At 38.9% G+C, this 16,552-nt stretch overlaps 1 protein-coding gene and 1 pseudogene across 7 annotated transcripts in view; one reads left to right on the forward strand and one right to left on the reverse strand.

The window, feature by feature from the left end:
• Window positions 1-16,552, forward strand: part of AUTS2 (activator of transcription and developmental regulator AUTS2) — a 1,103,469-nt gene that overhangs the window by 423,834 nt on the left and 663,083 nt on the right. The gene's annotated exons all lie outside the window — the stretch shown is intronic.
• On the reverse strand, window positions 2,815-3,467 carry LOC118518159 (ATP synthase peripheral stalk subunit d, mitochondrial pseudogene; annotated as a pseudogene).

The following is a 16,552-nucleotide window of genomic DNA, read 5'->3' on the forward strand; positions in this document are numbered from 1 at the left end:
TGTTTAGATCACCTTTATTTAACTTAGTTCTAATGGAGCTTAATTACAAAGAGAATCCATATTCCAGAAGTAAGTACTGAAATGATTTTTTAAAATTCAGTACAGTGAAAATGCTTTAGATTAAGAGCTTCTGATTATGGCTTAGTTTTGATTAATGTTTAATGGTAAAATTATTTAAAGAGATTTTTTCCAATCTCTACATATTTCCTATAGTTTAAACATCTTCAGATTAATTTATTGTACATTGTACATGTGCGTGATGTCAGAGAGAGTTGATTATTTGAGGTTTTGATTTGACTAATTCAATATAATAATTTACTAATTTTCATTCAGTGCACGCTAAATGCCGAATCCAGTCTTCTTGGACACAGAGAAACAAACATCCAAACATCATTCCTTCTCTCAAGGAACTCACAATAGAACTTACTTGAATTTTGGGGGCACAGCATGAATAGGAGTTTGCAGAAGAACAGACATCCAAACAGCATCTCTCCTCCCAAAGAACTCATAATAGAATTTATTTAAAAAAATTTTGGTGGCGGGAGGGTAGTTTACCTTGTTTTTTCCATTTCTTTCCTTAATGCCTTTCTGAAGGCCTGCTAACCTTACCTTTAAAAATATAAAAGAGGGGAAAATATATTTAAAGCAGGAGCTGGGGAGGGATTTTCTTTTTAGGTTTTCAGCATTTAGAATTTCTTACACATGTGAAATATTGGTGCTCCAAGTGTGACCTTTCAAGAAATTCCTCATTGAAACAAGAGGCTTTAGGAGGAATTAATATATGGTCAAAGCAGCTTTGAATGTTGTATCTTTTGGAGCAGCTGGGAACTCTGTGTATTAAAAGTGAATTGAAATAAATGGAATGAATTCAAATGAATTGAAATGAATCAAATGAATTGAAAACTCATATGCACCCAAAAACCTGCACATGGCTGTTTATAGCATCTTTATTCTTAATTACCCAAACTTGGAAGCAACCAAGATGTCCTTCAGCAGGTGAATGGATAAATAAATGTGATACACCCAAACAATGGAATATTATTCAGTACTTAAAAAAAAAAGAACAAAACAAACAAAAGAGCTATCAAGCCATGAAAACACATGGAGGAATCTGACATGCATGTTACTAAGTGGAAGGGTAAGTGGGATGAATAGAGGATTTTTAGGGCAGTGAAATGATTTTTACTATACTACAATGGTAGGTACATGTCATTGTACATTTGTCAAAACCTAAAGAATGTATAACACTAAGAACAAACCCTAATGTAAAGTATGGATTTAGGGTGATAATGACATGTCAGTGTAGGTTCATCTGTTCTAACAAATGTACCACTGTGGTGCGGGATGTCTGTAGTGGGGGAAATTGTGTGTGCTTGTGGGAAATGGGGACATGGGTAGTTTCAGCTCAGTCTTCTGTGGAAGTTAAAACTACTCTAAAAGATAAAGTTTTATTAATTAAAAAAAATGTTCTTACTGCTCTGGAGCCAAAGTAAATCATGTAAAGAAGGTAATTAATTCATATACTTTTACTGTCAGTGTAGTTGGCTTTTCTCAAGTATGGTTTATGATGTTTAAACATGCACATTTAAGCAACAGCCCTGTTACAAAAGAAGTACATGTTTTATAAGGAGATTTCCTTGGACTCAGGGCACCCTGGCTTGGCAGTCGAGCTGGGTTCTAATTCCTTTTGCCACTATGGAGTTTTGTCACCTTGGGACCATCCTAGAATATCTGTGGCTAAATTCTGTAGAGGAAGGCTTAGGACAACCATATGGCATGCTGTTTTACATAATCAGCCTTGGGCTTGGTGGGATTTGTGGGGTGGGCATTCTTTGACGGAGGTAAAAGGACTCAGAGCAGCTTCTGGTCACCCCCGGTACTGTTTCTATATACCGGACCTATTGCCTTCACAGCTGCTAAGTGTATGTGTCTGAAGGTAGAAGGACATACGATGAGATGGTCTCCATGGCTTTGTCCACCCCTCCAATTATTTCTTTCAGTAGGTATCTACAATAATTTGATGTAATCATTGTTTATGTGGCATTTTTTTTATTAGCTCTTCTGTTTTCTAAAGTAAGTAACCCATGTCTATGTATAGAATCATCATTGGGAAGGTAGGATAATTTCTTACCACCCTTCCCCAGCTTTATAAGGAATGAAATAATATGAATTAATTTTCTCTAATGATAAAACTGCAACAATTTTCAAGCAAAAGAAAAACAGGTTAGTAGCACCATCTACAGGCTACCGAAGAGGAAAACTTTCTGTGTGGCACTTAAATGCAAAGGATTTGTGGAAAGGGGAATTTAAAAAGCCTCATACTCCCTCTTATAAATGTGTTTTTGTAAAATTTACTAATTTAAGTATTTTTGTTCTTCTTCCCCACTCCTACAATCATTTCTCAGTATGTCCCCATGTAGACTGAAGCAAGAGAATATTGGCACAATTAGCTATGTGTTCTCATTAGGATCCCTGTTTTGGCCCCCATGCTTATAAACATTTCTCTCTCTCTTGCTCTCTTTCTCTCTCTCTCTTTTGTCTCTCTCTCTCTGTGTCTCTCTCGCTCCCCTTCTCTCGCTCCCCTTCTCTCTCTGTCTCTTGCTCTCTCCAGTAATGATAAGGAATGCTCTATGAATTTCATATGGATTCCAGCAGGTTCATTCATAGTAGTTCACATCGTAAGACCTGAGGCATAAAGCCTGCACGCCAAGGACATGATATTTTGGCTCTTCTGTGTACTCAAGGGATTTATTGCCTCAATTACTTCCATCAGAAAGGAAGAATAAATGCAGGCATTTTGGGGTTGTTTGTATATTTGTGTTTACTTTTTTTTTTTTTAACGTATCATTATTTTTAATGTCCAGCATTTACAATACGAGGGCCAGAGCTTTCTCCCCAACTCAAGTTTATAAATTCTCAATTGGCTTGTGAGGCCAATAGGGATACTTTTTCTTGTCTAATTTGGTTTCTGGGAAGACTTCATTCAGGTCCTCAGTGGTCATCTGATCAAATGGAATTATGTTTCTCATCTTCTCCAGCTCTTTTTCATATTCCTCAATCCTGGCCTTTGAGAGAGACAAAAACTTGGCACAACTTTTCACATCTTCTTTTTCTTCAGCATCCACCTGAACAGTACATTTATCCTCTGGCAGAGGAACCTTCAGGGCATTAAACTTCTTCTCAAAGTCATCTACCAAACCAGCCTTTGCCATATTGGCCTCGTAGTAAGCCCAGTCGATAGCAGGTGGTTTCTCAGGGAGAGGAGCCAACCTGGAGGTAAATGTCTCATTCCAGGATTTCAGGGAGTTAACAATGGCCTTCTGGTTTCAGGATATGATCTCCCCAAAAGCTACCCAGTCAATGATTTTTAGAGCAAGTTTTCGTGCATCCATCTTGAGATCCTTCACCGACCCCGGCGGCCCAGAGACCACAGCAGCTACCTTTCTCTTTTTTTTTTAAGATGAAGTTTGGTTCAAAATGGCCTGAGTATTTTCTGTCCCCAAGATTTTATGATTCTGTGATCAGAAATCATTTTGGTGGCCTGCATTATTATTTCATTATACTGGGATCTGGGAAACTGGTCTTTTTTTTTTTTTTTTTTAAAGATTTATTTATTTTAGTGGGGGGAGGGGCAGAGGGAGAAGGAGAAAAGCAGACCCCCTGCTGAGCACAGAGCTTCATGTGGTGCTCAATCTCACCACCCTAATACCATGACCTGAGCTGAAATGAGGAGTCCAGAGCTTAACCAACTGAGCCACCCAAGTGCCCCTGTTTTGTTTTGTTTTTTTAAGATTTTATTTATTTTATTTTAGAGAGAGAAAGTGAGAGCACAAGCAGGGAAGGGAGAGGGACAAGCACACACTGTGTTGAGCGCAGAGCCCAACATGGGGCTCGATCCCGCAACCCTGAGATCATGACCTGAGCCCAAGCCAAGAGTCAGCTGCTTAACCAACTTAGCCACCCAGGTATCCCTGGGAAACTGGTCTTTTAACAGGATCATAGTAGAGGTAGTATTTTCTTTCTCAAATACCCATTTCTTTGTGTTAGTTTTTTGTTGTTATTTGTTTTGTTTTCGCACTGGTAAACTGGTTATCATCATTTTTGGCAACCTAGGAAATTTTACTGGATTCTTTGAATGTATTATAAAGTATGGTATTAGCAGAGTTGCAATTTTCTGTTAGAAATAGCCTATTAAAATTAATAATTGGCTCCTTGTAAATTGTTGGTGGAATCACTGTTTCATTATACTGTGTTTGTTATTGGCAAGTGGTTAGGCATTTCTGGAATGCACAGAGAATAGGCCTTCAGTTAAGCATTAAAACCTCCAAGAAGCTACCCCCTCTGAGGAAAAAAAAAAATAGAAAAAGAAAGAAACCAAAAGATGGAGCATAAATTATGAAAATGAGAAGAATATTGCTTGAACAATGGTATTTCTTGTAGGAAGAGAGGAATAGAGGAGATGCATATTGAGCAGAGTATACTAAGCTGAGAATAAAAATATCAATAAGATTCCAAAGGTATCTATTGAAACAGATGAGGCAGATCCTTTCAAAACTGGTGCCAGGAGTGATAACAGTTTTAAAGTTTATGTGTCTCAATTACTGGTGGTTTAGTTTCATGGAAAACTTAGTAATGTTGCCATTTTTTAAAAAAACCTCATTATTTTCAAGGTGGAAAAAAATAATTGTGCATGAAACACTGGGGCCTTTCTCTGCAAAAAGTAAAGCAGTAATTCTAGTACAAGTAGAGATTTAAAACGAGATGCTGCCTTATAGTTCTAGCTAATATTTTTCCCTGTTTTTCTCGCACCAGATGGCACTGTTTAGTTCTGTTTCACAGTCTTGTTCTGGAAGTTTCTTTGGGAGAATCTGTTTTAGCCCAGGCTCACCAGTGACACCTCTGTATTATGCATGAAGGCTTTAGGAATACTTGTGAAAGGCCATTGACTCAGAAATGAAGCTGTTTATATGGGGTCTTGTGGTTCCTTTCCAGTTGCACATTCTCTGTGAGGTGAGCCTAATAAACCAGCTGATAGAAATCTAGATGCTTCTTACGGAGTTCAGCTAATATTTTGCTTGGAGACACGTTACAGCAGTGTGATTTTCAGCATTCTCACAGGCCAGTCTAATTATCTGACATATTTGGGAATTATTTTATATCTAAAAGTGGAGCTACAATTATAAGGGCACAGTTATTTTACAGAAATCTTGTGGAGCTTAAAATGCTTCATGGTAGTCTGTTGAACTTTAGATCCATCAAATTAAATTAAGAAAATAAAATTTGAAGAACTTTGTCCAGCTTGTCTTTTTATTCCCAAGACCAGCTCAGAAATAAATGATCAAAGACCTCTGATGTCAATATGTATGAATGAGGCAGATTCCTTGCCAGGCCCACGTCCTTGCTGCTGATAAAAATAAAACATCTTTTTTGAAAGGTAAAATTAGCTTTATCTAATAAAAATGCCAGGATCATACATTGTAAGGCTTATCTCTCTGTGAAGCTTGTTTTCTTCCCTTTCCTTCCTTGTCCTCTTCCCCCTCCTTCAGAAACGTTGAATGTAATTATGGTACACTTTTCATCAAGGCTGCTTCTGCATTTACTGTTGTCTTGTCTGAAGAACAATGTATAGGAGAGCAGTAATAAACGAATAAGGTACTTCACTGAAGTAGCTATCAGGAAAGGGGAAAGATCTCCAGCCGCAAGAAGGTTAGCACAGTTCCCTAGACATAGACTCTGAAGTCAGGTCTTTCTTGGGGGTGGGAGTGGAAGAGAGTTTGGGCAAAGAATCATCTTTTTGTTCACTAATTCCATGAATTAACCTCTTCAAGCCAGTTTACCAAATGGAGCATTGCCTGGTATCTCATTGGGGCCTCCAGATATTGCAGTCTGCATTCATCAGTCTGTTTTTGTATTAATAATTCTTTCTCTGTGTCTGAGGGTGTGTGAGGGGTAATCGTGTTATTCTCAACCACCATGTTGTGCTGGAATTTGGGTAGGTTCTGTCTCATTGTTTTCTTTGCAAATTGCGAAGCTCCTTGGAACCTGCCGTTTTCTGAATACTTCTGGTTGGGTACCCCCTGCTCCTGGTGGTGAGGTGGACTGGAACTGGGGTTGGAGATGGAGAGCCCTCTGTAGACCAGGGCAGTGAGCACACACACGAAATATCATTATTTCCTGTCTTTAAAAAGAGAAGGATTAATCTGCGGTGTCTTTAGCTGCCCCCACACCCCTGGCAGAAAAGCCCAGCGGCTCCCAGCAAAGCCTTCTTTGCTGCTGCTGGAGAGGCGGTGGGCGGGTTTGCTGGTTTCCAGGCACAGGTCCTCTGTGGAAGCATGCACAAGACAGGCTGCTTCTATAAATCAAGCCCTGGATTTTATTAGAGTGTTTATGTAACCTCAGTTTATGTGCTATAATTCTTTGCTGTGTAGCCTAGAGTAATTCCCAAAGAGGATGTTTGTTCTTTTTCCTTATAAATTTTCTAGCACAGGCTTTTGTTTTGACATTCACCCTCCCTCCACCCTCAGCCTTTCTGGGAGGGGGGTGGAGGGGTAGGAGGGGTGTCACTAACAGTTGACTGCTTTTTACTGAGTAAATTGAATAATCCAGTACAGGTTAGATTCTATTTTTACTAGATATTATCCCTAGTCTTAAGTGGGGAGGGGGGGGATCCTTTGCTCAGATTAATTTTTCACATTTTCAAGATTATAGGGTGGTAGGGTTAACATGTACTTGATTGTTGAGGAAATGAAACTTAAGTGGTAAAAAATAGTCTTTGCTGTCCGTGGGAGCCCCCCCACCCCCCCGCTGACCTAATGTTGATGGAGTCACAGTGACTGCTAAGAGAAAATCCAGACAGGGGAAATTAGGGTAAAATCCTCTTTTAACTGAAGAAAATGTTAGAATAAGCAGACCAGATTCGACTATATTCCATGTAGATAACTACATGGAGAAATGTTGTCCTTTGGGAATAGAGACAACTGGACTTACCCACAGCATGTTTTTCAAGAATTAGCTACATATTTTTACTTCTCAGTTCTTTATTCCAACCGCCTGTTTGGCCCCTCGGAGCAGTGAGGTGATGGGCCTGGAGCTAAGGAGAGCATTCATGAACCCACTGTGGACACGTTAGAGTCTCATATTGTCTGGGAGCACATTTGTTAGCATTCGTGTTTGATCGTCTCTGCCACTGGAAGGTCTTACTGTATAGGTGTGCACTTCCTTCTGGTTCAGAGATGGTAGTCACGGGGAGCAGTTTATAAAGGAAGTATATGAACAGAGGCATCTTTCTGTGTTTATTTTAACTAAAGAATTGGGTATCTGCTCTAGAACTGGGCTGTTTTCAGTATCGTAGGCCCATGTGGTTATGGAGCATCTGAAATATGACTGCTCTTAAGGAGATGGGCTGTGCTGTAAGTGCAAAACACACACAGGATTTCGGACCTTTAGTGTGAAAACAAGAGTGTAAATGATCTCTTCAGTAATCTCTATAGAATACGTATTGAAATGATATTTTTAATACATTGGGTTAAATAAAGTACATCATTAAAATTAATTTTACCTATTTCTTTTTACACTTTTAAGTATAGCAACTAAAAGAATTTAAAATTACAAATATGGCTTGCATTTGTGACTCACATTATTATTGGTCCCTGCTGTTTCAAAGTTACCCCCTCTCAGTGTCTTAAGGGAGAGATCTCATCCCACGGGGTGTGAAGATTAAGAGTGTGGACTCTAGGGTGTGACCCCAGCTCAGTCACTTATAGTCTATGTGATCTGATGCAAGATATTTAGCTCCCCTGTGCCTCAGTTTCTCCATCTGTAAAATAACATAGAACCTACCTTAAAGGGTTCTATATATTAAATAAGACAAAATATCAAGTGTACACTGGAACATGCAAATATTTGTAAGTGCTATGTTAACTATTACAGTGATAAATATTATCATGCTGTCATTAAAGAATGTACAACTTTGATAGATATTCAAGAGTAAACTCTATTCCTTAAGCAAATGGAAGCTGTTGGCTTTCAGAAATGAGTCTCATTTACTTTTTTTTAAGTCCAGAAGCAGCAATAATTAAAATTGGAAAGTAAATGAACAAAAGGGGGAGCTCATTTATTGGGACATATAATTAGAACACTCTACAAAATGGAACTTGTGGTAATTATAGATTAAGCCAGTTCCTTTCTTAACATACATTCAGTAGTGATGTATATCTTTTTATCATAGTTCCCTATCACAAAATATATATTGGTCAGCAATTTCGAGGCTTTTGATGTTATCTTTATATTTATTATATTCTTTTTTTTTTAAAGATTTTATTTATTTGAGCAAGAGAGGGAACAGGAGCACGGGGGAGGGGCAGGTGGAGAGGGAGAATCAGACTCCCTGCTGAACAGGGAGCCTGATGTGGGACTCGATCCCAGGATTCAGAGATCATGACCTGAGCCAAAGGCAGATGCTCAGTTGACTGAGCCCACCCAGGTGCCCCTATATTTATTATATTCTGATAAAGAGATGATAACCTCATGATCTTGTATTAGAGAATAACCATTCTGAATTGTCCTAGAACTCTCTGGATTTTAAGGCAATGTGTATACATACATATAAAGACAAGTTTAATAAGTCATTCCAATGTGTTCTTTACCGGGGCTGAGTAACCCAGGAATCAGTTGGTTTTTATTTTGCTGATTAAAACCTGTGGTCTTGTTAAGACCTAGACAACACTCTAGAACAAGTCTCTTACACTAATGGGCAGCTTGTGGGCGATCTGTGATGCTGGGACATTTATCATGGTGAAGTTGATATCCGTGATGGAATGTATAGATGAGATTTGCCCATGGAAGAAACTTTTTAGGGTACAAGATAGTCCCTAAGAAGAAATTTATCATCAGAAATCTTGCACAGGCCCAGGGCACCTGGGTGGCCCAGTTGCTTGAGTGGCCAACTTTGATTTCTGCTCAGGTCATGTTCTCAGGGTCCTGGGATGGAGCCCCTCCTCGGGCTCCATGTTTAACTCAAAGTCTGCTTGAGGTTCTCTCTCCCCACCCCTCCCCTGCTTGTGTGCGCTTGCAGTCTCTCTGTTTCTCTCTCTCTCTCTAAAATAATAAATCTTTAAAAAAAAAATCTTGCACAAGCCAGTATTGCCCCTGTGTCACATATAAAACAGTTGATATTTTTAATTGTACATGTCATGTGATGAGGGACTTCTTTTTACTTGGCTTTTTAAAAGTCAGTCATTTAGCCAAATTGACTACAATATTCCAGGCAGAATGCTGATCCTCAGAGAGGTCACAGGGGACACATACCATGATATGCATGTTTTAGTACAGCATGGCGCTATTGCAGAGACCCTCGCTTACTTCTGTCTTTTTACTTATTTTGTACCCTGCCGTGTTGTCCTTATAATATGCGGTGGCTTTAACAGAGATCTGAACCAAGGGTTAGACTAAGAAACTCCTTTGTATAAACTGATAGTATATTGAGAAGCCGGAGAAAACCTCGTAAGGAGGCATTTTGACTTTACATCTTATGTGGTGGTCCATAGAGCACCCTCAGAGGCTTCCAAACCAGGGAGTGGGTGCTGGTTTCATCCTGTGGAGAGACCACGCCTAGCAGCAGTGCTGCTGTGTGAATGGTGGAATGCCAGAGAGACCATCTGCAAGAGGGTTTGCAGAATCGGACGAAGATCTGGGGAGATGCTGAATCGGTGTTAGGTGCTCAAGTGGAGGAGTCAGAGAGGGAGAATTTGAAAATTTTTAATTAAATTCTCCAACTTTTGAAGTGTGGAGGCATGGGAGGAAAGAAGGGTGGATGATGATAATTCCTGCTGGATTTTCCAGAGTAGAGTAGGTTTAAAGATGTGATGGAAAGCTTCATGGGGACCATCTTAAATTTGAGGGAACTATTAGACTTCATAAAGGATATGATAAATACTCTATTAAATATGTAGTTGGGAATTTGGGTCTGGTATATAGTAGAAAAGGTTTGCACCAGAGGCATACTTTAGGGAGTCATGCTCTAAAGGTGATGGCTAGAGCCATGGGAGGTGGATGAGATCATTCTTATCTCCCTGGTGATAGAAAATCATGTGCTTCTCCACTGTGCTTCTGGAAGATTTTCAAACACTTATGTATGCCCTTCCAGGCCCTTTAAGATTTCTCTCTTTACTTTTGTTGTCCCCTTTACAAGAGTTCCTGCTGTTCTTTCCCATGCTACCAGCATTCTAGATATGCCCAGCAGCTCACTGGCCCCCTCACTTCCCATGTTCTGTATCTACATTACATCACACATGCTGTTTCTTGTGTCTTCAAGGCTTTGTCCCTTTTTGTCCTCTTTTTTTTTTTTAAAGATTCCATTTATTTATTTGAGAGAGAGAGAAGCACAGAGGGGAGAGTGTGAGGGAGAAGCAGGCTCCCCACCGAGCAGAGAGCCCGATGCGGGACTCGATCCCAGGACCCTGGGATCATGACCTGAGCTGAAGGCAGGCCCTTAACCGACTGAGCCACCCAGGTACCCCCCTTTTTGTCCTCTTAACAGACTATCTTTTATTACTACCCAGTCCCTGAACCTCTTGTAGCCCAGCGAGTAGCTCCATCCTGAACCCGTAAGATTTTGTACGTATTTCTTTTCTCTCACTGTATAGGAGTTATTGCTTGCCTTTCTCTTATTCTTTGTAGACTGTGAGCTCCTCAGAGACAGGGAAATAACTTTATTTATCTTTACATACCCAGCTATAGGAGAACACTTAGCAAATTTTTTGATTAAATTAATTCACTGTGTGTGAGCCACAGGTGTTACATTACTGATTTCAGAGGTGTTCACAGGTTCTTACACCTTAAAAACATAATGATCTGCAAAGTTTCAATCTGTTAAATGTAAGCAGGAATAAGACGAAACCTAAGGTCTTTATCACAACCATTTTTTAATTGCAAAATCAGTGTCTGTTCCTTGTAGAAAAGTTGACTAATACAGATAAACTAAAAGAAGAAAACTTACCAGATATCCTACCACCCAGTGATACCTTGGTTTAAATCTTTCAAGTCATTTTATTAGTGTGTACACAAAGTAACAAAAATAGAATCAATTTGTACATATTCTTGAGGGTTTTGTAACTTACAATCTTATGCATCTTTAAATATCAGTAAGTAGTCATTTGTTAAATGGCTAGATAATAAATATACTAACATTCCATCGTAGAGTTTGTTTAGCCAGTTCTCTGGTGTTGGATTTTTAGGTTGTTCCAGATTTCTCATGGAAATAGTCACACTTTGACGAAAAATCTAGTAGTCTTGTTGTTATCTTTATTTTTTTAAAGAACATTTTTGGTGAACAAGAATATATATCTTTATTTTTATAAACCCCATATTATCAAATCACCTCTTGGAAGAGTCATACCAATTATATTACCACTGACTGAATTATTTTCATCATGTTTTTAGGTTTCAAATTGCCTGAAGCTTAAAAAATATGTGTAGATAATTCAGCTTGCGGTTACCTTAGAAAGGACAAACTTGGGGTTAAAGAAATTACCAACTGAAGATTTTATGTAACGTATTTTTATACAATTTTAAAATAGGCTTTTATGAATAATTGTCAGGGTTTTTAAGTATGAGAAATAAATTTCATAGTCTTAAGACGTTTTAGATCATAGGATTGGGGTGAGGACCTTCTTGGGTATAGGGTGGGTGGTGATGTACAAGTCAGCCCTCCTGTTCCAGCTCTGTCGTTAGCTGGTCTTCTCGAGTCCCTTGTGTGATACCACGAGCTATAACCCAGAGTTTTTGTTAGGATGAAATCTTGGATCTAGGCCAGTGGATGTTAAATGTCAATGGCTGAATTTGGGATTTGGGATAACTTCTGTATACTTCTTATTCCAGATCCTTTTTACATGTACCATCTACACTGAATAACTCATGTAAATGATTATTCATAATATTATAGCAAGCTCCTCTCCCAGCCCCTGACAGTTTCTGTAGTTGAGCATATATATGTCACAGCTTATTGTGAAGAGCTGGTCAGGACTTCCTGTGAAATACCTGCCCAGCATCTTTCACTCTTGCTAGGTAATTCGCTCATTTTTCAGACTGATTTTCACAGTCTTAACCAATCCCTTAAATAAACGAGAGAGCCAAAAGCGCCACCATTCGATGTTACTGTCCTGAGGCCTAAACTGACCTCACAGTGATGAAATGGTGATCTTTTATAGCATTCATGTCTCCTGAATAAATCCGTTACAGGTTTCTGGACAGACTCCCCCCTCTTTCTAAACATCAGAAACACACACAAGAGAACATCAAACCACAGAAAGCAAATCATGGTCTGAATAAATATACTATTTTGCTGGCAAACTTAAAAATTCACTTGTGGAATCTAATAGCTGTAGGCAAGAGATATTTATTGCAACCAAGATTTAAGTGTGGTTTATTATGTTTATGGAGTAGTTTAATACTACTTTTCTTTAAAATGAGTTTTTAATTTAGGAAAAAAGAATTCACATTTGTTCCCAGAGTAGAAATGCCTGCACATCATGGGAGTGGTTAGGGTTTGGGGTTTATGTGGGTAAGATTGCTATTTACCCACTATAGTCATTGGGTGGATTTAAAAGCTTTCCCAGATGGAATTTATGGAGTGAAATTTAAAACTAGTGTCCTGTATACTACAGTATATGGTTACAACAAGCAATCAATTTAGAAAGAAATGGAATGGAGAAGATACGGGTACTGTGAGCGCAGGGGGACATGCAGAGAGCAGCTTTAACCCTCAAGTGCTATGTCAACTTACAGCATCTGTCTAAAGCTCCTGGGCAATGCCTAATCCTGAGATGCATTAAGCACTTTCAGTGGCAGAGTATAATCCGTTCTTAATAGGAACTTCCAGGGATATTGACCATCTCGATGACTGGCCAGGGGGAAGCATCGAGGTGACAACTAATATTTCCTGGGTAGTCAGTCCTGATTCTCCAGGCTCCATGCTGAGTGCTTTATCTCTTTCACCCTGTTTAATCCTCCCTCCAGCCCGATGAGGTGCAGATGATACTGTATTCATTTTAGAGATGAGGTGATTGGAGTTTAGAGAGATTTTTCTAAAGTCATATTTATATCTACAGGGTAACTGCATATAGTTGTACAAATTGTTCACTGCTTGAGGGTCATCAGCTGAGGAAGCAGGTAAGGGTTATGATTGCCCAGAGGAGGTACTTTTTTCCAATTTATGCTAAGTCCAGCTGTAGCCCTAGTTACAGAGTTGGTTGGTGGCAGAGTTGGGATTTGAACTGAATCCTGTGTAGCTCTAAAATTCATGCCATCTTTATTATATGATGCTGCCCCTTATAAGAGATATAATTTAATGTTATTTCTCTTTAAGTCCCTTTTTATTCCCCTTTTATAAAAAGTGAATTTATTCTGTGAAATGCATTAGTGACATTGAACTAAAATTGTTTGAAAACAAATGTTGAGGTTACTTCTTGGAAGAAGACTAATTCCTTAACTTGAGGCTGGGGAGAGGGCGTACTAAGTCCTTTAGCTTGTTACACTTTTCCATTTTTCCTAAATATGCATGAATAAATATGGGTAGTATGTTCAGTGTAAATGTCCTACAGAGATTAATTTTGCTAGAGGGATGGAATGAAGAGTTGTCTAGACTAGAAAGACCTGAAATATCTGCAGGACAGGTAGGAAACTTTTAAAAATTGAAACAAGATCTGTTAAAGGCATGAGATTATTAGGAAACATATGTGTAGGACTTCAAATTCTCTTTTATTGAAGTGTATCTGACATGAAATGTTATATGAGTTTCAGGGATACAGCAATTACTGTACATTATGCAGTGCTCACCATGATAAGTGTAGTTGCCACCTGTCACCATACAAAGTTATTACAATATTGTTGAGTATATTCTCTACACTGTACGTGTCATCCTCAGGTCTTACTTAGTTATTTTATAACTAAAAGTTTGTATCTCTTGGGGAGCCTGGGTGGCTCAGTCAGTTTAGTGTCTGCCTTCGGCTCAGTCATAGTTCTCAGGGTCCTGGGATCGAGCCCTGCGTCAGGCTCCCTGGTCAGCGGGAAGTCTCTGTCTTCCTCTCCTCTGCCCCTCCCCCTGATCGTATGTGTGTGTGCGTGCTCTCTCTCTCAAATAAAAAAAATCTTTAAAAGTTTTTATCTCCTAATCCCCTTCACTGTCCATTTCCCACTTCTCTTCCCTCTCCTCTGCCATTTTATTCTTTTTTTGTTTTTTTTTTTTCGTTCATTTGTTTTGTTTAGATTCCACATATAGAGGAGATCATACATATATTTGACCTTTCTCTGACTTATTTCACGTAGCATAGTACCCTCTGGGTCCATCCATGTTGGCACAAATGGCAAGATTTCATTGTTTTTATGGCTGAGTAATATTCCACTGTGTATACATACCACACTTTCTTTATCCATTTATCTATCATTGGACACATGGGTGCTTTCAGCTGTTGTAAATAATGCTGCAGTAAACATAGGGGTGCATGTATATTTTTGAATTAATGTTTTCATTTTCTTTGGGTAAATATCCAGTAGTGGAATTACTGGATCATGTGGTGTTTCTATATTTAATTTTTTGAGGAACCCCGATACTGTTTTCCACAGTGGCTGCACCAGTTTACATTCCCACTAACAGTGCATGAGGGTTCTTTTTTCTCCACATCCTCACCAGCACTTGTTATTTCTTATAGGACTTCAAATTTTGACCTGATCTGATGGCTATTACCTGACCAAATATATGAGTTAACTTACTCAGCGTAACTCAAATAAAGAAATTACATATCCATAAAGTGTAAAAAAAAAAAAAAAAAGTTTTTTATAAAGTGTGCCTGGTTTTCCTCCTTCTAGTGATGTCTTAGGGCATCTTAGTTACCTGGGTCTGAGGCTCAGCGGGTGGAGTCACACAGGAGTAGAGGGGAAAGCCTTGACTCAAAAGTGCAGAGGGGTGTGGATAGATTCTGAGAGGCTTGTACTAACGTCCTGATCTCAAAGGCTTTCTGCATACTGGTTTCTTTCATCACCAGCCCACTTAAATTGTTTCCTCAAAGATTCCCCAGTGGCTTCCATTCCGTGAATCCAATAGTCTTAGACATTTATATATGAACATTTGGAGAGTCATGGCCAGGATTTGAGTGTGGTGCTTTTTCTAAGTCCTACATGCTTTCTGTATGAAATGATACTCAAAAATATAGTCAGGAAAAATGAATTTGAGATAAACAGCTGAGAATTGCTAAACTGAGATTTTTCTAGCGTAATTTATATTAATTGTTCACTTGCTCTGTGCTCAGCAATATGCTATTTGCTTGAAGGGATGCAGAAATCTCTGCTTTCTAGAAGATTACAATTCAATTAGGGAAACAAAATCAATACATATTTCATAATATAAAGTGAGAAATTACAGATAACAATAAATAATACCAAACACCTTTCTTAACTAGGCCTGTCCACATTTCTCTACCTTGTTTTAGTGTTTTTAGAGGTCACATTCCAGCCTCCTGGGTTGAGGTGGGAAAGCCATTCCTTTCTAAAAGGGCCTTGACTCCAAAGGATGTAACTCCTGGCCTGAGGCTCATATCAGACCCTTCTGTTAGCAGTAATTAAAAGAATTTTCTATCTAAATTAAAAGCTGTCCTCTGTAGTGATCATCCCCCACCCCTAGGCTGGGTACCAGAGTGCATAATAATGAGCTGTAAAGTCTAAAACCAAACAGTGTATCTCCTTTGACATTTGCAGTTTCTGTGTGTGTGTGTGTGTGTGTGTGTGTGTGTGTGTGTGTGTGTTTGTGTTAATGTAGCCACAGCTTACCTCTATATTGGTACTCACGAAAGTAGGGCGTTGATGAAGAACGCCAGAAGAAAAGTGTTCTTTCTCTACTTAGTGCTGTCCAGTAGAACTTTCTGTGATGATGGGAGTGCTGTGTATCTGTGCTATTCAATTCAGTAACCACCAGCCACATAGGCACTTGACATGGGTCTAGTGTGACTGAGGAATTGAATTTTGAGATCTTACTTATTTTCACTAAATTTATTTAGCCACACGTGGCTACTTTTCTACCATATTGCGTAGAACAGGTATGTCACATGTTGCGTTTTTGTTTTTGTTTTTAAGTTGGCAGGTTACATTTTTGTTTAAAAATTCCCGTCGTCTTTTACTTCACAGCCTCCTTGTTCTCTTTCCCACCCAGAATCTTCTGTTTTCCCCTGCTTTTCCTTCGCCCTCACTTCTCCTCTCTCCTGGTCCTTTCTCACCATTCTGTGCTGCTGTTAGGTTGGTATAATATCATCAATATGCATAATTTATTGTTATCTTTCACCTAGTTAGATTTGCCTGTCCGTTTTCTCCTTCCTTCCTCAAAGATGTGATCCGAGATGGGTCATTTGCTAGATAATGCAGTGTTTCCTACAAGCTCCTGATGCACTGGTTACTTTTTACAAAGAAAAAATGAGTAAGATTTTTTTGGTATTTTTGGTAACTCATGCAGACTCCTGAGTTCACTGCTTCTTTTTCTAAATACGTAAAAAAGACTTCTTTGGTAATC

The sequence above is a fragment of the Halichoerus grypus genome, chromosome 6, assembly GCF_964656455.1.
Source record: "Halichoerus grypus chromosome 6, mHalGry1.hap1.1, whole genome shotgun sequence".
Taxonomy (NCBI): domain Eukaryota; kingdom Metazoa; phylum Chordata; class Mammalia; order Carnivora; family Phocidae; genus Halichoerus; species Halichoerus grypus.